Here is a 20,637-nt window from a genome sequence, read left to right as displayed (position 1 = left end):
CCGCGCCTTTGTACTCTGTTCCCTTCAGCCCTGCAAACCAACCAACCATCGCGTCCGTGCACATAAGAGTAGTAAAGAATGGAGAAGAGCGCAGCATGGTTGTGCTTGGCGGCGTAGCTCAGTTGGTAGAGCGTTCGCTTTGCATGTGAACGGTCCCGGGTTGAAGCCCCGGCGCCTCCATGTTTTGTGGTCAGTGCGTGGTAAGTGTTGGTCGCGGCGAGCCTAAAGGCACGCAAGATGTTGCAAAGCCAGCGTCACAGACTCGTATACTGACGTAAGGAGAGCAAGACGTAAATGTGAGGACCGGCTGTTGTCGAGGTGTCATCGAGTGCAAATCTGCCTTAGGTAAAACGGCCTAACCTCAGTGAAGTCTAGAGAGTGAACAACACTTTCGTCTACCTCAGAGCGTTGGCCGAACGCTATTTTCGACGTCGTGCGTGCCACTTTGATTTTGGCCAACTACGATTCGATACAGAATGCAGGAAACCTGAAAGACACCCTCACAGACACATTGAGAGTAGTGTTTGTCTGCGGAATAATTGGAGTGCAAGGGTCTGTGCAATTGATATGGCTGTATGTAGCGCAGTTGGTCAGCAGGGGGCGTAGCTCAGATGGTAGAGCGCTCGCTTAGCATGCGAGAGGTACTGGGATCGATACCCAGCGCCTCCAGAATTTTTAACACACCAACATGCGCACACTGCCATGCAAGTGGAATAATTCACAGCCAGAAAATGTGTCAAGGCAGATACGAGCGAACGATTAGCAGCCACAATTGGCAAGCGTGCTGTAATGCGCAGGAAGTACCCTCCTCCCACCACTACACTTAATTTAGAAACAGTACACGTGTTCCCATAGGATTCTCAAACCTATGTCGGAAAGATCAGCCTTGCGCCGAATTCACAAAAATCCCACTGCACATTCCAATTCTTTACGTGCAGTCGGCTGCTACTGGTGTTGCTAGTTGTGACTGCTGATGACAGATGCCGTAGCAATCAATTCATGGAGTGAGTTGTATGTTTTGCGATACTCTGTCTCTGACAAGCAAGCAGAGGTGACATAGGCGCGAATACGGGAAGCTTGCAGCCCCTCGCTGCCTGCAGACACCGAGCAGCCACACTAGGTGGGCGGCCTAAGCCGTAGGCGAAATGTGCTCACTCGCTTGGGCGCGACGTCAAGCTCTAAATAAGGGTGTCACTAGCGTGAGCGTTGCGTGAGCGTCGTGTAAAGTCGGAAAAGTCGTCTGCATGGGTGAGTGCCATGTTTGGGGAGCGTTTCGTAGTTTGCGCAGTGCAATGGAGACGCGGAAACTTGTTGTGGCCCAGTCTTTTGCAGTTGGACGACAAGAGTGGTACACAGTAGTAAAGTGCGAGGCAGTGAGTTGGCATGAACAGTCGAGTGCACAATGGGGCTTCAGATGTGCTTGTTACCTCAGGTGCTGTGTGATTGTCGACATGGCTTGAAAACAGAGCAGCTTGTGACTGCCCTTCAATTTAAGACGTTAAAAACGGACGGAATTTGCAGTCGTAATACCAGAGCATCGAAACTACTTGGAACTCTTGTGTATATGAACGCGTCCGCGCCTTTGTACTCTGTTCCCTTCAGCCCTGCAAACCAACCAACCATCGCGTCCGTGCACATAAGAGTAGTAAAGAATGGAGAAGAGCGCAGCATGGTTGTGCTTGGCGGCGTAGCTCAGTTGGTAGAGCGTTCGCTTTGCATGTGAACGGTCCCGGGTTGAAGCCCCGGCGCCTCCATGTTTTGTGGTCAGTGCGTGGTAAGTGTTGGTCGCGGCGAGCCTAAAGGCACGCAAGATGTTGCAAAGCCAGCGTCACAGACTCGTATACTGACGTAAGGAGAGCAAGACGTAAATGTGAGGACCGGCTGTTGTCGAGGTGTCATCGAGTGCAAATCTGCCTTAGGTAAAACGGCCTAACCTCAGTGAAGTCTAGAGAGTGAACAACACTTTCGTCTACCTCAGAGCGTTGGCCGAACGCTATTTTCGACGTCGTGCGTGCCACTTTGATTTTGGCCAACTACGATTCGATACAGAATGCAGGAAACCTGAAAGACACCCTCACAGACACATTGAGAGTAGTGTTTGTCTGCGGAATAATTGGAGTGCAAGGGTCTGTGCAATTGATATGGCTGTATGTAGCGCAGTTGGTCAGCAGGGGGCGTAGCTCAGATGGTAGAGCGCTCGCTTAGCATGCGAGAGGTACTGGGATCGATACCCAGCGCCTCCAGAATTTTTAACACACCAACATGCGCACACTGCCATGCAAGTGGAATAATTCACAGCCAGAAAATGTGTCAAGGCAGATACGAGCGAACGATTAGCAGCCACAATTGGCAAGCGTGCTGTAATGCGCAGGAAGTACCCTCCTCCCACCACTACACTTAATTTAGAAACAGTACACGTGTTCCCATAGGATTCTCAAACCTATGTCGGAAAGATCAGCCTTGCGCCGAATTCACAAAAATCCCACTGCACATTCCAATTCTTTACGTGCAGTCGGCTGCTACTGGTGTTGCTAGTTGTGACTGCTGATGACAGATGCCGTAGCAATCAATTCATGGAGTGAGTTGTATGTTTTGCGATACTCTGTCTCTGACAAGCAAGCAGAGGTGACATAGGCGCGAATACGGGAAGCTTGCAGCCCCTCGCTGCCTGCAGACACCGAGCAGCCACACTAGGTGGGCGGCCTAAGCCGTAGGCGAAATGTGCTCACTCGCTTGGGCGCGACGTCAAGCTCTAAATAAGGGTGTCACTAGCGTGAGCGTTGCGTGAGCGTCGTGTAAAGTCGGAAAAGTCGTCTGCATGGGTGAGTGCCATGTTTGGGGAGCGTTTCGTAGTTTGCGCAGTGCAATGGAGACGCGGAAACTTGTTGTGGCCCAGTCTTTTGCAGTTGGACGACAAGAGTGGTACACAGTAGTAAAGTGCGAGGCAGTGAGTTGGCATGAACAGTCGAGTGCACAATGGGGCTTCAGATGTGCTTGTTACCTCAGGTGCTGTGTGATTGTCGACATGGCTTGAAAACAGAGCAGCTTGTGACTGCCCCTTCAATTTAAGACGTTAAAAACGGACGGAATTTGCAGTCGTAATACCAGAGCATCGAAACTACTTGGAACTCTTGTGTATATGAACGCGTCCGCGCCTTTGTACTCTGTTCCCTTCAGCCCTGCAAACCAACCAACCATCGCGTCCGTGCACATAAGAGTAGTAAAGAATGGAGAAGAGCGCAGCATGGTTGTGCTTGGCGGCGTAGCTCAGTTGGTAGAGCGTTCGCTTTGCATGTGAACGGTCCCGGGTTGAAGCCCCGGCGCCTCCATGTTTTGTGGTCAGTGCGTGGTAAGTGTTGGTCGCGGCGAGCCTAAAGGCACGCAAGATGTTGCAAAGCCAGCGTCACAGACTCGTATACTGACGTAAGGAGAGCAAGACGTAAATGTGAGGACCGGCTGTTGTCGAGGTGTCATCGAGTGCAAATCTGCCTTAGGTAAAACGGCCTAACCTCAGTGAAGTCTAGAGAGTGAACAACACTTTCGTCTACCTCAGAGCGTTGGCCGAACGCTATTTTCGACGTCGTGCGTGCCACTTTGATTTTGGCCAACTACGATTCGATACAGAATGCAGGAAACCTGAAAGACACCCTCACAGACACATTGAGAGTAGTGTTTGTCTGCGGAATAATTGGAGTGCAAGGGTCTGTGCAATTGATATGGCTGTATGTAGCGCAGTTGGTCAGCAGGGGGCGTAGCTCAGATGGTAGAGCGCTCGCTTAGCATGCGAGAGGTACTGGGATCGATACCCAGCGCCTCCAGAATTTTTAACACACCAACATGCGCACACTGCCATGCAAGTGGAATAATTCACAGCCAGAAAATGTGTCAAGGCAGATACGAGCGAACGATTAGCAGCCACAATTGGCAAGCGTGCTGTAATGCGCAGGAAGTACCCTCCTCCCACCACTACACTTAATTTAGAAACAGTACACGTGTTCCCATAGGATTCTCAAACCTATGTCGGAAAGATCAGCCTTGCGCCGAATTCACAAAAATCCCACTGCACATTCCAATTCTTTACGTGCAGTCGGCTGCTACTGGTGTTGCTAGTTGTGACTGCTGATGACAGATGCCGTAGCAATCAATTCATGGAGTGAGTTGTATGTTTTGCGATACTCTGTCTCTGACAAGCAAGCAGAGGTGACATAGGCGCGAATACGGGAAGCTTGCAGCCCCTCGCTGCCTGCAGACACCGAGCAGCCACACTAGGTGGGCGGCCTAAGCCGTAGGCGAAATGTGCTCACTCGCTTGGGCGCGACGTCAAGCTCTAAATAAGGGTGTCACTAGCGTGAGCGTTGCGTGAGCGTCGTGTAAAGTCGGAAAAGTCGTCTGCATGGGTGAGTGCCATGTTTGGGGAGCGTTTCGTAGTTTGCGCAGTGCAATGGAGACGCGGAAACTTGTTGTGGCCCAGTCTTTTGCAGTTGGACGACAAGAGTGGTACACAGTAGTAAAGTGCGAGGCAGTGAGTTGGCATGAACAGTCGAGTGCACAATGGGGCTTCAGATGTGCTTGTTACCTCAGGTGCTGTGTGATTGTCGACATGGCTTGAAAACAGAGCAGCTTGTGACTGCCCCTTCAATTTAAGACGTTAAAAACGGACGGAATTTGCAGTCGTAATACCAGAGCATCGAAACTACTTGGAACTCTTGTGTATATGAACGCGTCCGCGCCTTTGTACTCTGTTCCCTTCAGCCCTGCAAACCAACCAACCATCGCGTCCGTGCACATAAGAGTAGTAAAGAATGGAGAAGAGCGCAGCATGGTTGTGCTTGGCGGCGTAGCTCAGTTGGTAGAGCGTTCGCTTTGCATGTGAACGGTCCCGGGTTGAAGCCCCGGCGCCTCCATGTTTTGTGGTCAGTGCGTGGTAAGTGTTGGTCGCGGCGAGCCTAAAGGCACGCAAGATGTTGCAAAGCCAGCGTCACAGACTCGTATACTGACGTAAGGAGAGCAAGACGTAAATGTGAGGACCGGCTGTTGTCGAGGTGTCATCGAGTGCAAATCTGCCTTAGGTAAAACGGCCTAACCTCAGTGAAGTCTAGAGAGTGAACAACACTTTCGTCTACCTCAGAGCGTTGGCCGAACGCTATTTTCGACGTCGTGCGTGCCACTTTGATTTTGGCCAACTACGATTCGATACAGAATGCAGGAAACCTGAAAGACACCCTCACAGACACATTGAGAGTAGTGTTTGTCTGCGGAATAATTGGAGTGCAAGGGTCTGTGCAATTGATATGGCTGTATGTAGCGCAGTTGGTCAGCAGGGGGCGTAGCTCAGATGGTAGAGCGCTCGCTTAGCATGCGAGAGGTACTGGGATCGATACCCAGCGCCTCCAGAATTTTTAACACACCAACATGCGCACACTGCCATGCAAGTGGAATAATTCACAGCCAGAAAATGTGTCAAGGCAGATACGAGCGAACGATTAGCAGCCACAATTGGCAAGCGTGCTGTAATGCGCAGGAAGTACCCTCCTCCCACCACTACACTTAATTTAGAAACAGTACACGTGTTCCCATAGGATTCTCAAACCTATGTCGGAAAGATCAGCCTTGCGCCGAATTCACAAAAATCCCACTGCACATTCCAATTCTTTACGTGCAGTCGGCTGCTACTGGTGTTGCTAGTTGTGACTGCTGATGACAGATGCCGTAGCAATCAATTCATGGAGTGAGTTGTATGTTTTGCGATACTCTGTCTCTGACAAGCAAGCAGAGGTGACATAGGCGCGAATACGGGAAGCTTGCAGCCCCTCGCTGCCTGCAGACACCGAGCAGCCACACTAGGTGGGCGGCCTAAGCCGTAGGCGAAATGTGCTCACTCGCTTGGGCGCGACGTCAAGCTCTAAATAAGGGTGTCACTAGCGTGAGCGTTGCGTGAGCGTCGTGTAAAGTCGGAAAAGTCGTCTGCATGGGTGAGTGCCATGTTTGGGGAGCGTTTCGTAGTTTGCGCAGTGCAATGGAGACGCGGAAACTTGTTGTGGCCCAGTCTTTTGCAGTTGGACGACAAGAGTGGTACACAGTAGTAAAGTGCGAGGCAGTGAGTTGGCATGAACAGTCGAGTGCACAATGGGGCTTCAGATGTGCTTGTTACCTCAGGTGCTGTGTGATTGTCGACATGGCTTGAAAACAGAGCAGCTTGTGACTGCCCCTTCAATTTAAGACGTTAAAAACGGACGGAATTTGCAGTCGTAATACCAGAGCATCGAAACTACTTGGAACTCTTGTGTATATGAACGCGTCCGCGCCTTTGTACTCTGTTCCCTTCAGCCCTGCAAACCAACCAACCATCGCGTCCGTGCACATAAGAGTAGTAAAGAATGGAGAAGAGCGCAGCATGGTTGTGCTTGGCGGCGTAGCTCAGTTGGTAGAGCGTTCGCTTTGCATGTGAACGGTCCCGGGTTGAAGCCCCGGCGCCTCCATGTTTTGTGGTCAGTGCGTGGTAAGTGTTGGTCGCGGCGAGCCTAAAGGCACGCAAGATGTTGCAAAGCCAGCGTCACAGACTCGTATACTGACGTAAGGAGAGCAAGACGTAAATGTGAGGACCGGCTGTTGTCGAGGTGTCATCGAGTGCAAATCTGCCTTAGGTAAAACGGCCTAACCTCAGTGAAGTCTAGAGAGTGAACAACACTTTCGTCTACCTCAGAGCGTTGGCCGAACGCTATTTTCGACGTCGTGCGTGCCACTTTGATTTTGGCCAACTACGATTCGATACAGAATGCAGGAAACCTGAAAGACACCCTCACAGACACATTGAGAGTAGTGTTTGTCTGCGGAATAATTGGAGTGCAAGGGTCTGTGCAATTGATATGGCTGTATGTAGCGCAGTTGGTCAGCAGGGGGCGTAGCTCAGATGGTAGAGCGCTCGCTTAGCATGCGAGAGGTACTGGGATCGATACCCAGCGCCTCCAGAATTTTTAACACACCAACATGCGCACACTGCCATGCAAGTGGAATAATTCACAGCCAGAAAATGTGTCAAGGCAGATACGAGCGAACGATTAGCAGCCACAATTGGCAAGCGTGCTGTAATGCGCAGGAAGTACCCTCCTCCCACCACTACACTTAATTTAGAAACAGTACACGTGTTCCCATAGGATTCTCAAACCTATGTCGGAAAGATCAGCCTTGCGCCGAATTCACAAAAATCCCACTGCACATTCCAATTCTTTACGTGCAGTCGGCTGCTACTGGTGTTGCTAGTTGTGACTGCTGATGACAGATGCCGTAGCAATCAATTCATGGAGTGAGTTGTATGTTTTGCGATACTCTGTCTCTGACAAGCAAGCAGAGGTGACATAGGCGCGAATACGGGAAGCTTGCAGCCCCTCGCTGCCTGCAGACACCGAGCAGCCACACTAGGTGGGCGGCCTAAGCCGTAGGCGAAATGTGCTCACTCGCTTGGGCGCGACGTCAAGCTCTAAATAAGGGTGTCACTAGCGTGAGCGTTGCGTGAGCGTCGTGTAAAGTCGGAAAAGTCGTCTGCATGGGTGAGTGCCATGTTTGGGGAGCGTTTCGTAGTTTGCGCAGTGCAATGGAGACGCGGAAACTTGTTGTGGCCCAGTCTTTTGCAGTTGGACGACAAGAGTGGTACACAGTAGTAAAGTGCGAGGCAGTGAGTTGGCATGAACAGTCGAGTGCACAATGGGGCTTCAGATGTGCTTGTTACCTCAGGTGCTGTGTGATTGTCGACATGGCTTGAAAACAGAGCAGCTTGTGACTGCCCCTTCAATTTAAGACGTTAAAAACGGACGGAATTTGCAGTCGTAATACCAGAGCATCGAAACTACTTGGAACTCTTGTGTATATGAACGCGTCCGCGCCTTTGTACTCTGTTCCCTTCAGCCCTGCAAACCAACCAACCATCGCGTCCGTGCACATAAGAGTAGTAAAGAATGGAGAAGAGCGCAGCATGGTTGTGCTTGGCGGCGTAGCTCAGTTGGTAGAGCGTTCGCTTTGCATGTGAACGGTCCCGGGTTGAAGCCCCGGCGCCTCCATGTTTTGTGGTCAGTGCGTGGTAAGTGTTGGTCGCGGCGAGCCTAAAGGCACGCAAGATGTTGCAAAGCCAGCGTCACAGACTCGTATACTGACGTAAGGAGAGCAAGACGTAAATGTGAGGACCGGCTGTTGTCGAGGTGTCATCGAGTGCAAATCTGCCTTAGGTAAAACGGCCTAACCTCAGTGAAGTCTAGAGAGTGAACAACACTTTCGTCTACCTCAGAGCGTTGGCCGAACGCTATTTTCGACGTCGTGCGTGCCACTTTGATTTTGGCCAACTACGATTCGATACAGAATGCAGGAAACCTGAAAGACACCCTCACAGACACATTGAGAGTAGTGTTTGTCTGCGGAATAATTGGAGTGCAAGGGTCTGTGCAATTGATATGGCTGTATGTAGCGCAGTTGGTCAGCAGGGGGCGTAGCTCAGATGGTAGAGCGCTCGCTTAGCATGCGAGAGGTACTGGGATCGATACCCAGCGCCTCCAGAATTTTTAACACACCAACATGCGCACACTGCCATGCAAGTGGAATAATTCACAGCCAGAAAATGTGTCAAGGCAGATACGAGCGAACGATTAGCAGCCACAATTGGCAAGCGTGCTGTAATGCGCAGGAAGTACCCTCCTCCCACCACTACACTTAATTTAGAAACAGTACACGTGTTCCCATAGGATTCTCAAACCTATGTCGGAAAGATCAGCCTTGCGCCGAATTCACAAAAATCCCACTGCACATTCCAATTCTTTACGTGCAGTCGGCTGCTACTGGTGTTGCTAGTTGTGACTGCTGATGACAGATGCCGTAGCAATCAATTCATGGAGTGAGTTGTATGTTTTGCGATACTCTGTCTCTGACAAGCAAGCAGAGGTGACATAGGCGCGAATACGGGAAGCTTGCAGCCCCTCGCTGCCTGCAGACACCGAGCAGCCACACTAGGTGGGCGGCCTAAGCCGTAGGCGAAATGTGCTCACTCGCTTGGGCGCGACGTCAAGCTCTAAATAAGGGTGTCACTAGCGTGAGCGTTGCGTGAGCGTCGTGTAAAGTCGGAAAAGTCGTCTGCATGGGTGAGTGCCATGTTTGGGGAGCGTTTCGTAGTTTGCGCAGTGCAATGGAGACGCGGAAACTTGTTGTGGCCCAGTCTTTTGCAGTTGGACGACAAGAGTGGTACACAGTAGTAAAGTGCGAGGCAGTGAGTTGGCATGAACAGTCGAGTGCACAATGGGGCTTCAGATGTGCTTGTTACCTCAGGTGCTGTGTGATTGTCGACATGGCTTGAAAACAGAGCAGCTTGTGACTGCCCCTTCAATTTAAGACGTTAAAAACGGACGGAATTTGCAGTCGTAATACCAGAGCATCGAAACTACTTGGAACTCTTGTGTATATGAACGCGTCCGCGCCTTTGTACTCTGTTCCCTTCAGCCCTGCAAACCAACCAACCATCGCGTCCGTGCACATAAGAGTAGTAAAGAATGGAGAAGAGCGCAGCATGGTTGTGCTTGGCGGCGTAGCTCAGTTGGTAGAGCGTTCGCTTTGCATGTGAACGGTCCCGGGTTGAAGCCCCGGCGCCTCCATGTTTTGTGGTCAGTGCGTGGTAAGTGTTGGTCGCGGCGAGCCTAAAGGCACGCAAGATGTTGCAAAGCCAGCGTCACAGACTCGTATACTGACGTAAGGAGAGCAAGACGTAAATGTGAGGACCGGCTGTTGTCGAGGTGTCATCGAGTGCAAATCTGCCTTAGGTAAAACGGCCTAACCTCAGTGAAGTCTAGAGAGTGAACAACACTTTCGTCTACCTCAGAGCGTTGGCCGAACGCTATTTTCGACGTCGTGCGTGCCACTTTGATTTTGGCCAACTACGATTCGATACAGAATGCAGGAAACCTGAAAGACACCCTCACAGACACATTGAGAGTAGTGTTTGTCTGCGGAATAATTGGAGTGCAAGGGTCTGTGCAATTGATATGGCTGTATGTAGCGCAGTTGGTCAGCAGGGGGCGTAGCTCAGATGGTAGAGCGCTCGCTTAGCATGCGAGAGGTACTGGGATCGATACCCAGCGCCTCCAGAATTTTTAACACACCAACATGCGCACACTGCCATGCAAGTGGAATAATTCACAGCCAGAAAATGTGTCAAGGCAGATACGAGCGAACGATTAGCAGCCACAATTGGCAAGCGTGCTGTAATGCGCAGGAAGTACCCTCCTCCCACCACTACACTTAATTTAGAAACAGTACACGTGTTCCCATAGGATTCTCAAACCTATGTCGGAAAGATCAGCCTTGCGCCGAATTCACAAAAATCCCACTGCACATTCCAATTCTTTACGTGCAGTCGGCTGCTACTGGTGTTGCTAGTTGTGACTGCTGATGACAGATGCCGTAGCAATCAATTCATGGAGTGAGTTGTATGTTTTGCGATACTCTGTCTCTGACAAGCAAGCAGAGGTGACATAGGCGCGAATACGGGAAGCTTGCAGCCCCTCGCTGCCTGCAGACACCGAGCAGCCACACTAGGTGGGCGGCCTAAGCCGTAGGCGAAATGTGCTCACTCGCTTGGGCGCGAAGTCAAGCTCTAAATAAGGCTGTCACTGGCGTGAGCGTTGCGTGAGCGTCGTGTAAAGTCGGAAAAGTCGTCTGCATGGGTGAGTGCCATGTTTGGGGAGCGTTTCGTAGTTTGCGCAGTGCAATGGAGACGCGGAAACTTGTTGTGGCCCAGTCTTTTGCAGTTGGACGACAAGAGTGGTACACAGTAGTAAAGTGCGAGGCAGTGAGTTGGCATGAACAGTCGAGTGCACAATGGGGCTTCAGATGTGCTTGTTACCTCAGGTGCTGTGTGATTGTCGACATGGCTTGAAAACAGAGCAGCTTGTGACTGCCCCTTCAATTTAAGACGTTAAAAACGGACGGAATTTGCAGTCGTAATACCAGAGCATCGAAACTACTTGGAACTCTTGTGTATATGAACGCGTCCGCGCCTTTGTACTCTGTTCCCTTCAGCCCTGCAAACCAACCAACCATCGCGTCCGTGCACATAAGAGTAGTAAAGAATGGAGAAGAGCGCAGCATGGTTGTGCTTGGCGGCGTAGCTCAGTTGGTAGAGCGTTCGCTTTGCATGTGAACGGTCCCGGGTTGAAGCCCCGGCGCCTCCATGTTTTGTGGTCAGTGCGTGGTAAGTGTTGGTCGCGGCGAGCCTAAAGGCACGCAAGATGTTGCAAAGCCAGCGTCACAGACTCGTATACTGACGTAAGGAGAGCAAGACGTAAATGTGAGGACCGGCTGTTGTCGAGGTGTCATCGAGTGCAAATCTGCCTTAGGTAAAACGGCCTAACCTCAGTGAAGTCTAGAGAGTGAACAACACTTTCGTCTACCTCAGAGCGTTGGCCGAACGCTATTTTCGACGTCGTGCGTGCCACTTTGATTTTGGCCAACTACGATTCGATACAGAATGCAGGAAACCTGAAAGACACCCTCACAGACACATTGAGAGTAGTGTTTGTCTGCGGAATAATTGGAGTGCAAGGGTCTGTGCAATTGATATGGCTGTATGTAGCGCAGTTGGTCAGCAGGGGGCGTAGCTCAGATGGTAGAGCGCTCGCTTAGCATGCGAGAGGTACTGGGATCGATACCCAGCGCCTCCAGAATTTTTAACACACCAACATGCGCACACTGCCATGCAAGTGGAATAATTCACAGCCAGAAAATGTGTCAAGGCAGATACGAGCGAACGATTAGCAGCCACAATTGGCAAGCGTGCTGTAATGCGCAGGAAGTACCCTCCTCCCACCACTACACTTAATTTAGAAACAGTACACGTGTTCCCATAGGATTCTCAAACCTATGTCGGAAAGATCAGCCTTGCGCCGAATTCACAAAAATCCCACTGCACATTCCAATTCTTTACGTGCAGTCGGCTGCTACTGGTGTTGCTAGTTGTGACTGCTGATGACAGATGCCGTAGCAATCAATTCATGGAGTGAGTTGTATGTTTTGCGATACTCTGTCTCTGACAAGCAAGCAGAGGTGACATAGGCGCGAATACGGGAAGCTTGCAGCCCCTCGCTGCCTGCAGACACCGAGCAGCCACACTAGGTGGGCGGCCTAAGCCGTAGGCGAAATGTGCTCACTCGCTTGGGCGCGACGTCAAGCTCTAAATAAGGGTGTCACTAGCGTGAGCGTTGCGTGAGCGTCGTGTAAAGTCGGAAAAGTCGTCTGCATGGGTGAGTGCCATGTTTGGGGAGCGTTTCGTAGTTTGCGCAGTGCAATGGAGACGCGGAAACTTGTTGTGGCCCAGTCTTTTGCAGTTGGACGACAAGAGTGGTACACAGTAGTAAAGTGCGAGGCAGTGAGTTGGCATGAACAGTCGAGTGCACAATGGGGCTTCAGATGTGCTTGTTACCTCAGGTGCTGTGTGATTGTCGACATGGCTTGAAAACAGAGCAGCTTGTGACTGCCCCTTCAATTTAAGACGTTAAAAACGGACGGAATTTGCAGTCGTAATACCAGAGCATCGAAACTACTTGGAACTCTTGTGTATATGAACGCGTCCGCGCCTTTGTACTCTGTTCCCTTCAGCCCTGCAAACCAACCAACCATCGCGTCCGTGCACATAAGAGTAGTAAAGAATGGAGAAGAGCGCAGCATGGTTGTGCTTGGCGGCGTAGCTCAGTTGGTAGAGCGTTCGCTTTGCATGTGAACGGTCCCGGGTTGAAGCCCCGGCGCCTCCATGTTTTGTGGTCAGTGCGTGGTAAGTGTTGGTCGCGGCGAGCCTAAAGGCACGCAAGATGTTGCAAAGCCAGCGTCACAGACTCGTATACTGACGTAAGGAGAGCAAGACGTAAATGTGAGGACCGGCTGTTGTCGAGGTGTCATCGAGTGCAAATCTGCCTTAGGTAAAACGGCCTAACCTCAGTGAAGTCTAGAGAGTGAACAACACTTTCGTCTACCTCAGAGCGTTGGCCGAACGCTATTTTCGACGTCGTGCGTGCCACTTTGATTTTGGCCAACTACGATTCGATACAGAATGCAGGAAACCTGAAAGACACCCTCACAGACACATTGAGAGTAGTGTTTGTCTGCGGAATAATTGGAGTGCAAGGGTCTGTGCAATTGATATGGCTGTATGTAGCGCAGTTGGTCAGCAGGGGCCGTAGCTCAGATGGTAGAGCGCTCGCTTAGCATGCGAGAGGTACTGGGATCGATACCCAGCGCCTCCAGAATTTTTAACACACCAACATGCGCACACTGCCATGCAAGTGGAATAATTCACAGCCAGAAAATGTGTCAAGGCAGATACGAGCGAACGATTAGCAGCCACAATTGGCAAGCGTGCTGTAATGCGCAGGAAGTACCCTCCTCCCACCACTACACTTAATTTAGAAACAGTACACGTGTTCCCATAGGATTCTCAAACCTATGTCGGAAAGATCAGCCTTGCGCCGAATTCACAAAAATCCCACTGCACATTCCAATTCTTTACGTGCAGTCGGCTGCTACTGGTGTTGCTAGTTGTGACTGCTGATGACAGATGCCGTAGCAATCAATTCATGGAGTGAGTTGTATGTTTTGCGATACTCTGTCTCTGACAAGCAAGCAGAGGTGACATAGGCGCGAATACGGGAAGCTTGCAGCCCCTCGCTGCCTGCAGACACCGAGCAGCCACACTAGGTGGGCGGCCTAAGCCGTAGGCGAAATGTGCTCACTCGCTTGGGCGCGACGTCAAGCTCTAAATAAGGCTGTCACTGGCGTGAGCGTTGCGTGAGCGTCGTGTAAAGTCGGAAAAGTCGTCTGCATGGGTGAGTGCCATGTTTGGGGAGCGTTTCGTAGTTTGCGCAGTGCAATGGAGACGCGGAAACTTGTTGTGGCCCAGTCTTTTGCAGTTGGACGACAAGAGTGGTACACAGTAGTAAAGTGCGAGGCAGTGAGTTGGCATGAACAGTCGAGTGCACAATGGGGCTTCAGATGTGCTTGTTACCTCAGGTGCTGTGTGATTGTCGACATGGCTTGAAAACAGAGCAGCTTGTGACTGCCCCTTCAATTTAAGACGTTAAAAACGGACGGAATTTGCAGTCGTAATACCAGAGCATCGAAACTACTTGGAACTCTTGTGTATATGAACGCGTCCGCGCCTTTGTACTCTGTTCCCTTCAGCCCTGCAAACCAACCAACCATCGCGTCCGTGCACATAAGAGTAGTAAAGAATGGAGAAGAGCGCAGCATGGTTGTGCTTGGCGGCGTAGCTCAGTTGGTAGAGCGTTCGCTTTGCATGTGAACGGTCCCGGGTTGAAGCCCCGGCGCCTCCATGTTTTGTGGTCAGTGCGTGGTAAGTGTTGGTCGCGGCGAGCCTAAAGGCACGCAAGATGTTGCAAAGCCAGCGTCACAGACTCGTATACTGACGTAAGGAGAGCAAGACGTAAATGTGAGGACCGGCTGTTGTCGAGGTGTCATCGAGTGCAAATCTGCCTTAGGTAAAACGGCCTAACCTCAGTGAAGTCTAGAGAGTGAACAACACTTTCGTCTACCTCAGAGCGTTGGCCGAACGCTATTTTCGACGTCGTGCGTGCCACTTTGATTTTGGCCAACTACGATTCGATACAGAATGCAGGAAACCTGAAAGACACCCTCACAGACACATTGAGAGTAGTGTTTGTCTGCGGAATAATTGGAGTGCAAGGGTCTGTGCAATTGATATGGCTGTATGTAGCGCAGTTGGTCAGCAGGGGCCGTAGCTCAGATGGTAGAGCGCTCGCTTAGCATGCGAGAGGTACTGGGATCGATACCCAGCGCCTCCAGAATTTTTAACACACCAACATGCGCACACTGCCATGCAAGTGGAATAATTCACAGCCAGAAAATGTGTCAAGGCAGATACGAGCGAACGATTAGCAGCCACAATTGGCAAGCGTGCTGTAATGCGCAGGAAGTACCCTCCTCCCACCACTACACTTAATTTAGAAACAGTACACGTGTTCCCATAGGATTCTCAAACCTATGTCGGAAAGATCAGCCTTGCGCCGAATTCACAAAAATCCCACTGCACATTCCAATTCTTTACGTGCAGTCGGCTGCTACTGGTGTTGCTAGTTGTGACTGCTGATGACAGATGCCGTAGCAATCAATTCATGGAGTGAGTTGTATGTTTTGCGATACTCTGTCTCTGACAAGCAAGCAGAGGTGACATAGGCGCGAATACGGGAAGCTTGCAGCCCCTCGCTGCCTGCAGACACCGAGCAGCCACACTAGGTGGGCGGCCTAAGCCGTAGGCGAAATGTGCTCACTCGCTTGGGCGCGACGTCAAGCTCTAAATAAGGGTGTCACTAGCGTGAGCGTTGCGTGAGCGTCGTGTAAAGTCGGAAAAGTCGTCTGCATGGGTGAGTGCCATGTTTGGGGAGCGTTTCGTAGTTTGCGCAGTGCAATGGAGACGCGGAAACTTGTTGTGGCCCAGTCTTTTGCAGTTGGACGACAAGAGTGGTACACAGTAGTAAAGTGCGAGGCAGTGAGTTGGCATGAACAGTCGAGTGCACAATGGGGCTTCAGATGTGCTTGTTACCTCAGGTGCTGTGTGATTGTCGACATGGCTTGAAAACAGAGCAGCTTGTGACTGCCCCTTCAATTTAAGACGTTAAAAACGGACGGAATTTGCAGTCGTAATACCAGAGCATCGAAACTACTTGGAACTCTTGTGTATATGAACGCGTCCGCGCCTTTGTACTCTGTTCCCTTCAGCCCTGCAAACCAACCAACCATCGCGTCCGTGCACATAAGAGTAGTAAAGAATGGAGAAGAGCGCAGCATGGTTGTGCTTGGCGGCGTAGCTCAGTTGGTAGAGCGTTCGCTTTGCATGTGAACGGTCCCGGGTTGAAGCCCCGGCGCCTCCATGTTTTGTGGTCAGTGCGTGGTAAGTGTTGGTCGCGGCGAGCCTAAAGGCACGCAAGATGTTGCAAAGCCAGCGTCACAGACTCGTATACTGACGTAAGGAGAGCAAGACGTAAATGTGAGGACCGGCTGTTGTCGAGGTGTCATCGAGTGCAAATCTGCCTTAGGTAAAACGGCCTAACCTCAGTGAAGTCTAGAGAGTGAACAACACTTTCGTCTACCTCAGAGCGTTGGCCGAACGCTATTTTCGACGTCGTGCGTGCCACTTTGATTTTGGCCAACTACGATTCGATACAGAATGCAGGAAACCTGAAAGACACCCTCACAGACACATTGAGAGTAGTGTTTGTCTGCGGAATAATTGGAGTGCAAGGGTCTGTGCAATTGATATGGCTGTATGTAGCGCAGTTGGTCAGCAGGGGCCGTAGCTCAGATGGTAGAGCGCTCGCTTAGCATGCGAGAGGTACTGGGATCGATACCCAGCGCCTCCAGAATTTTTAACACACCAACATGCGCACACTGCCATGCAAGTGGAATAATTCACAGCCAGAAAATGTGTCAAGGCAGATACGAGCGAACGATTAGCAGCCACAATTGGCAAGCGTGCTGTAATGCGCAGGAAGTACCCTCCTCCCACCACTACACTTAATTTAGAAACAGTACACGTGTTCCCATAGGATTCTCAAACCTATGTCGGAAAGATCAGCCTTGCGCCGAATTCACAAAAATCCCACTGCACATTCCAATTCTTTACGTGCAGTCGGCTGCTACTGGTGTTGCTAGTTGTGACTGCTGATGACAGATGCCGTAGCAATCAATTCATGGAGTGAGTTGTATGTTTTGCGATACTCTGTCTCTGACAAGCAAGCAGAGGTGACATAGGCGCGAATACGGGAAGCTTGCAGCCCCTCGCTGCCTGCAGACACCGAGCAGCCACACTAGGTGGGCGGCCTAAGCCGTAGGCGAAATGTGCTCACTCGCTTGGGCGCGACGTCAAGCTCTAAATAAGGGTGTCACTAGCGTGAGCGTTGCGTGAGCGTCGTGTAAAGTCGGAAAAGTCGTCTGCATGGGTGAGTGCCATGTTTGGGGAGCGTTTCGTAGTTTGCGCAGTGCAATGGAGACGCGGAAACTTGTTGTGGCCCAGTCTTTTGCAGTTGGACGACAAGAGTGGTACACAGTAGTAAAGTGCGAGGCAGTGAGTTGGCATGAACAGTCGAGTGCACAATGGGGCTTCAGATGTGCTTGTTACCTCAGGTGCTGTGTGATTGTCGACATGGCTTGAAAACAGAGCAGCTTGTGACTGCCCCTTCAATTTAAGACGTTAAAAACGGACGGAATTTGCAGTCGTAATACCAGAGCATCGAAACTACTTGGAACTCTTGTGTATATGAACGCGTCCGCGCCTTTGTACTCTGTTCCCTTCAGCCCTGCAAACCAACCAACCATCGCGTCCGTGCACATAAGAGTAGTAAAGAATGGAGAAGAGCGCAGCATGGTTGTGCTTGGCGGCGTAGCTCAGTTGGTAGAGCGTTCGCTTTGCATGTGAACGGTCCCGGGTTGAAGCCCCGGCGCCTCCATGTTTTGTGGTCAGTGCGTGGTAAGTGTTGGTCGCGGCGAGCCTAAAGGCACGCAAGATGTTGCAAAGCCAGCGTCACAGACTCGTATACTGACGTAAGGAGAGCAAGACGTAAATGTGAGGACCGGCTGTTGTCGAGGTGTCATCGAGTGCAAATCTGCCTTAGGTAAAACGGCCTAACCTCAGTGAAGTCTAGAGAGTGAACAACACTTTCGTCTACCTCAGAGCGTTGGCCGAACGCTATTTTCGACGTCGTGCGTGCCACTTTGATTTTGGCCAACTACGATTCGATACAGAATGCAGGAAACCTGAAAGACACCCTCACAGACACATTGAGAGTAGTGTTTGTCTGCGGAATAATTGGAGTGCAAGGGTCTGTGCAATTGATATGGCTGTATGTAGCGCAGTTGGTCAGCAGGGGCCGTAGCTCAGATGGTAGAGCGCTCGCTTAGCATGCGAGAGGTACTGGGATCGATACCCAGCGCCTCCAGAATTTTTAACACACCAACATGCGCACACTGCCATGCAAGTGGAATAATTCACAGCCAGAAAATGTGTCAAGGCAGATACGAGCGAACGATTAGCAGCCACAATTGGCAAGCGTGCTGTAATGCGCAGGAAGTACCCTCCTCCCACCACTACACTTAATTTAGAAACAGTACACGTGTTCCCATAGGATTCTCAAACCTATGTCGGAAAGATCAGCCTTGCGCCGAATTCACAAAAATCCCACTGCACATTCCAATTCTTTACGTGCAGTCGGCTGCTACTGGTGTTGCTAGTTGTGACTGCTGATGACAGATGCCGTAGCAATCAATTCATGGAGTGAGTTGTATGTTTTGCGATACTCTGTCTCTGACAAGCAAGCAGAGGTGACATAGGCGCGAATACGGGAAGCTTGCAGCCCCTCGCTGCCTGCAGACACCGAGCAGCCACACTAGGTGGGCGGCCTAAGCCGTAGGCGAAATGTGCTCACTCGCTTGGGCGCGAAGTCAAGCTCTAAATAAGGCTGTCACTGGCGTGAGCGTTGCGTGAGCGTCGTGTAAAGTCGGAAAAGTCGTCTGCATGGGTGAGTGCCATGTTTGGGGAGCGTTTCGTAGTTTGCGCAGTGCAATGGAGACGCGGAAACTTGTTGTGGCCCAGTCTTTTGCAGTTGGACGACAAGAGTGGTACACAGTAGTAAAGTGCGAGGCAGTGAGTTGGCATGAACAGTCGAGTGCACAATGGGGCTTCAGATGTGCTTGTTACCTCAGGTGCTGTGTGATTGTCGACATGGCTTGAAAACAGAGCAGCTTGTGACTGCCCCTTCAATTTAAGACGTTAAAAACGGACGGAATTTGCAGTCGTAATACCAGAGCATCGAAACTACTTGGAACTCTTGTGTATATGAACGCGTCCGCGCCTTTGTACTCTGTTCCCTTCAGCCCTGCAAACCAACCAACCATCGCGTCCGTGCACATAAGAGTAGTAAAGAATGGAGAAGAGCGCAGCATGGTTGTGCTTGGCGGCGTAGCTCAGTTGGTAGAGCGTTCGCTTTGCATGTGAACGGTCCCGGGTTGAAGCCCCGGCGCCTCCATGTTTTGTGGTCAGTGCGTGGTAAGTGTTGGTCGCGGCGAGCCTAAAGGCACGCAAGATGTTGCAAAGCCAGCGTCACAGACTCGTATACTGACGTAAGGAGAGCAAGACGTAAATGTGAGGACCGGCTGTTGTCGAGGTGTCATCGAGTGCAAATCTGCCTTAGGTAAAACGGCCTAACCTCAGTGAAGTCTAGAGAGTGAACAACACTTTCGTCTACCTCAGAGCGTTGGCCGAACGCTATTTTCGACGTCGTGCGTGCCACTTTGATTTTGGCCAACTACGATTCGATACAGAATGCAGGAAACCTGAAAGACACCCTCACAGACACATTGAGAGTAGTGTTTGTCTGCGGAATAATTGGAGTGCAAGGGTCTGTGCAATTGATATGGCTGTATGTAGCGCAGTTGGTCAGCAGGGGCCGTAGCTCAGATGGTAGAGCGCTCGCTTAGCATGCGAGAGGTACTGGGATCGATACCCAGCGCCTCCAGAATTTTTAACACACCAACATGCGCACACTGCCATGCAAGTGGAATAATTCACAGCCAGAAAATGTGTCAAGGCAGATACGAGCGAACGATTAGCAGCCACAATTGGCAAGCGTGCTGTAATGCGCAGGAAGTACCCTCCTCCCACCACTACACTTAATTTAGAAACAGTACACGTGTTCCCATAGGATTCTCAAACCTATGTCGGAAAGATCAGCCTTGCGCCGAATTCACAAAAATCCCACTGCACATTCCAATTCTTTACGTGCAGTCGGCTGCTACTGGTGTTGCTAGTTGTGACTGCTGATGACAGATGCCGTAGCAATCAATTCATGGAGTGAGTTGTATGTTTTGCGATACTCTGTCTCTGACAAGCAAGCAGAGGTGACATAGGCGCGAATACGGGAAGCTTGCAGCCCCTCGCTGCCTGCAGACACCGAGCAGCCACACTAGGTGGGCGGCCTAAGCCGTAGGCGAAATGTGCTCACTCGCTTGGGCGCGACGTCAAGCTCTAAATAAGGGTGTCACTAGCGTGAGCGTTGCGTGAGCGTCGTGTAAAGTCGGAAAAGTCGTCTGCATGGGTGAGTGCCATGTTTGGGGAGCGTTTCGTAGTTTGCGCAGTGCAATGGAGACGCGGAAACTTGTTGTGGCCCAGTCTTTTGCAGTTGGACGACAAGAGTGGTACACAGTAGTAAAGTGCGAGGCAGTGAGTTGGCATGAACAGTCGAGTGCACAATGGGGCTTCAGATGTGCTTGTTACCTCAGGTGCTGTGTGATTGTCGACATGGCTTGAAAACAGAGCAGCTTGTGACTGCCCCTTCAATTTAAGACGTTAAAAACGGACGGAATTTGCAGTCGTAATACCAGAGCATCGAAACTACTTGGAACTCTTGTGTATATGAACGCGTCCGCGCCTTTGTACTCTGTTCCCTTCAGCCCTGCAAACCAACCAACCATCGCGTCCGTGCACATAAGAGTAGTAAAGAATGGAGAAGAGCGCAGCATGGTTGTGCTTGGCGGCGTAGCTCAGTTGGTAGAGCGTTCGCTTTGCATGTGAACGGTCCCGGGTTG

General features: G+C 51.0%; 26 non-coding genes across 26 annotated transcripts; all 26 read left to right on the top strand.

The window, feature by feature from the left end:
* The first annotated feature begins 107 nt into the window (after window positions 1–107).
* Window positions 108–180, top strand: Trnaa-ugc (transfer RNA alanine (anticodon UGC)). Its single transcript has one exon. It is a non-coding gene; the product is annotated as a tRNA-Ala (tRNA).
* Window positions 181–596: 416 nt separating this feature from the next.
* Window positions 597–669, top strand: Trnaa-agc (transfer RNA alanine (anticodon AGC)). Its single transcript has one exon. It is a non-coding gene; the product is annotated as a tRNA-Ala (tRNA).
* A 1,012-nt stretch (window positions 670–1,681) lies between these two features.
* On the top strand, window positions 1,682–1,754 carry Trnaa-ugc (transfer RNA alanine (anticodon UGC)). The gene has a single exon. It is a non-coding gene; the product is annotated as a tRNA-Ala (tRNA).
* A 416-nt stretch (window positions 1,755–2,170) lies between these two features.
* On the top strand, window positions 2,171–2,243 carry Trnaa-agc (transfer RNA alanine (anticodon AGC)). The gene has a single exon. It is a non-coding gene; the product is annotated as a tRNA-Ala (tRNA).
* Window positions 2,244–3,256: 1,013 nt separating this feature from the next.
* On the top strand, window positions 3,257–3,329 carry Trnaa-ugc (transfer RNA alanine (anticodon UGC)). The gene has a single exon. It is a non-coding gene; the product is annotated as a tRNA-Ala (tRNA).
* A 416-nt stretch (window positions 3,330–3,745) lies between these two features.
* Window positions 3,746–3,818, top strand: Trnaa-agc (transfer RNA alanine (anticodon AGC)). The gene has a single exon. It is a non-coding gene; the product is annotated as a tRNA-Ala (tRNA).
* A 1,013-nt stretch (window positions 3,819–4,831) lies between these two features.
* On the top strand, window positions 4,832–4,904 carry Trnaa-ugc (transfer RNA alanine (anticodon UGC)). The gene has a single exon. It is a non-coding gene; the product is annotated as a tRNA-Ala (tRNA).
* A 416-nt stretch (window positions 4,905–5,320) lies between these two features.
* Trnaa-agc (transfer RNA alanine (anticodon AGC)) lies at window positions 5,321–5,393 on the top strand. Its single transcript has one exon. It is a non-coding gene; the product is annotated as a tRNA-Ala (tRNA).
* Window positions 5,394–6,406: 1,013 nt separating this feature from the next.
* On the top strand, window positions 6,407–6,479 carry Trnaa-ugc (transfer RNA alanine (anticodon UGC)). Its single transcript has one exon. It is a non-coding gene; the product is annotated as a tRNA-Ala (tRNA).
* A 416-nt stretch (window positions 6,480–6,895) lies between these two features.
* Trnaa-agc (transfer RNA alanine (anticodon AGC)) lies at window positions 6,896–6,968 on the top strand. The gene has a single exon. It is a non-coding gene; the product is annotated as a tRNA-Ala (tRNA).
* A 1,013-nt stretch (window positions 6,969–7,981) lies between these two features.
* Trnaa-ugc (transfer RNA alanine (anticodon UGC)) lies at window positions 7,982–8,054 on the top strand. Its single transcript has one exon. It is a non-coding gene; the product is annotated as a tRNA-Ala (tRNA).
* Window positions 8,055–8,470: 416 nt separating this feature from the next.
* Window positions 8,471–8,543, top strand: Trnaa-agc (transfer RNA alanine (anticodon AGC)). The gene has a single exon. It is a non-coding gene; the product is annotated as a tRNA-Ala (tRNA).
* Window positions 8,544–9,556: 1,013 nt separating this feature from the next.
* Trnaa-ugc (transfer RNA alanine (anticodon UGC)) lies at window positions 9,557–9,629 on the top strand. The gene has a single exon. It is a non-coding gene; the product is annotated as a tRNA-Ala (tRNA).
* Window positions 9,630–10,045: 416 nt separating this feature from the next.
* Trnaa-agc (transfer RNA alanine (anticodon AGC)) lies at window positions 10,046–10,118 on the top strand. The gene has a single exon. It is a non-coding gene; the product is annotated as a tRNA-Ala (tRNA).
* A 1,013-nt stretch (window positions 10,119–11,131) lies between these two features.
* Trnaa-ugc (transfer RNA alanine (anticodon UGC)) lies at window positions 11,132–11,204 on the top strand. The gene has a single exon. It is a non-coding gene; the product is annotated as a tRNA-Ala (tRNA).
* A 416-nt stretch (window positions 11,205–11,620) lies between these two features.
* Window positions 11,621–11,693, top strand: Trnaa-agc (transfer RNA alanine (anticodon AGC)). Its single transcript has one exon. It is a non-coding gene; the product is annotated as a tRNA-Ala (tRNA).
* Window positions 11,694–12,706: 1,013 nt separating this feature from the next.
* Trnaa-ugc (transfer RNA alanine (anticodon UGC)) lies at window positions 12,707–12,779 on the top strand. The gene has a single exon. It is a non-coding gene; the product is annotated as a tRNA-Ala (tRNA).
* Window positions 12,780–13,195: 416 nt separating this feature from the next.
* Window positions 13,196–13,268, top strand: Trnaa-agc (transfer RNA alanine (anticodon AGC)). The gene has a single exon. It is a non-coding gene; the product is annotated as a tRNA-Ala (tRNA).
* Window positions 13,269–14,281: 1,013 nt separating this feature from the next.
* Trnaa-ugc (transfer RNA alanine (anticodon UGC)) lies at window positions 14,282–14,354 on the top strand. Its single transcript has one exon. It is a non-coding gene; the product is annotated as a tRNA-Ala (tRNA).
* Window positions 14,355–14,770: 416 nt separating this feature from the next.
* Window positions 14,771–14,843, top strand: Trnaa-agc (transfer RNA alanine (anticodon AGC)). The gene has a single exon. It is a non-coding gene; the product is annotated as a tRNA-Ala (tRNA).
* Window positions 14,844–15,856: 1,013 nt separating this feature from the next.
* Window positions 15,857–15,929, top strand: Trnaa-ugc (transfer RNA alanine (anticodon UGC)). The gene has a single exon. It is a non-coding gene; the product is annotated as a tRNA-Ala (tRNA).
* A 416-nt stretch (window positions 15,930–16,345) lies between these two features.
* Trnaa-agc (transfer RNA alanine (anticodon AGC)) lies at window positions 16,346–16,418 on the top strand. The gene has a single exon. It is a non-coding gene; the product is annotated as a tRNA-Ala (tRNA).
* A 1,013-nt stretch (window positions 16,419–17,431) lies between these two features.
* Trnaa-ugc (transfer RNA alanine (anticodon UGC)) lies at window positions 17,432–17,504 on the top strand. The gene has a single exon. It is a non-coding gene; the product is annotated as a tRNA-Ala (tRNA).
* Window positions 17,505–17,920: 416 nt separating this feature from the next.
* On the top strand, window positions 17,921–17,993 carry Trnaa-agc (transfer RNA alanine (anticodon AGC)). Its single transcript has one exon. It is a non-coding gene; the product is annotated as a tRNA-Ala (tRNA).
* A 1,013-nt stretch (window positions 17,994–19,006) lies between these two features.
* Trnaa-ugc (transfer RNA alanine (anticodon UGC)) lies at window positions 19,007–19,079 on the top strand. The gene has a single exon. It is a non-coding gene; the product is annotated as a tRNA-Ala (tRNA).
* Window positions 19,080–19,495: 416 nt separating this feature from the next.
* On the top strand, window positions 19,496–19,568 carry Trnaa-agc (transfer RNA alanine (anticodon AGC)). The gene has a single exon. It is a non-coding gene; the product is annotated as a tRNA-Ala (tRNA).
* The last annotated feature ends 1,069 nt before the right edge of the window (window positions 19,569–20,637 follow it).

The sequence above is a fragment of the Schistocerca serialis genome, unplaced genomic scaffold (assembly GCF_023864345.2).
Source record: "Schistocerca serialis cubense isolate TAMUIC-IGC-003099 unplaced genomic scaffold, iqSchSeri2.2 HiC_scaffold_251, whole genome shotgun sequence".
Classification (NCBI taxonomy): Eukaryota; Metazoa; Arthropoda; class Insecta; order Orthoptera; family Acrididae; genus Schistocerca; species Schistocerca serialis.
This window is presented reverse-complemented; position numbering and strand designations above follow the sequence as displayed.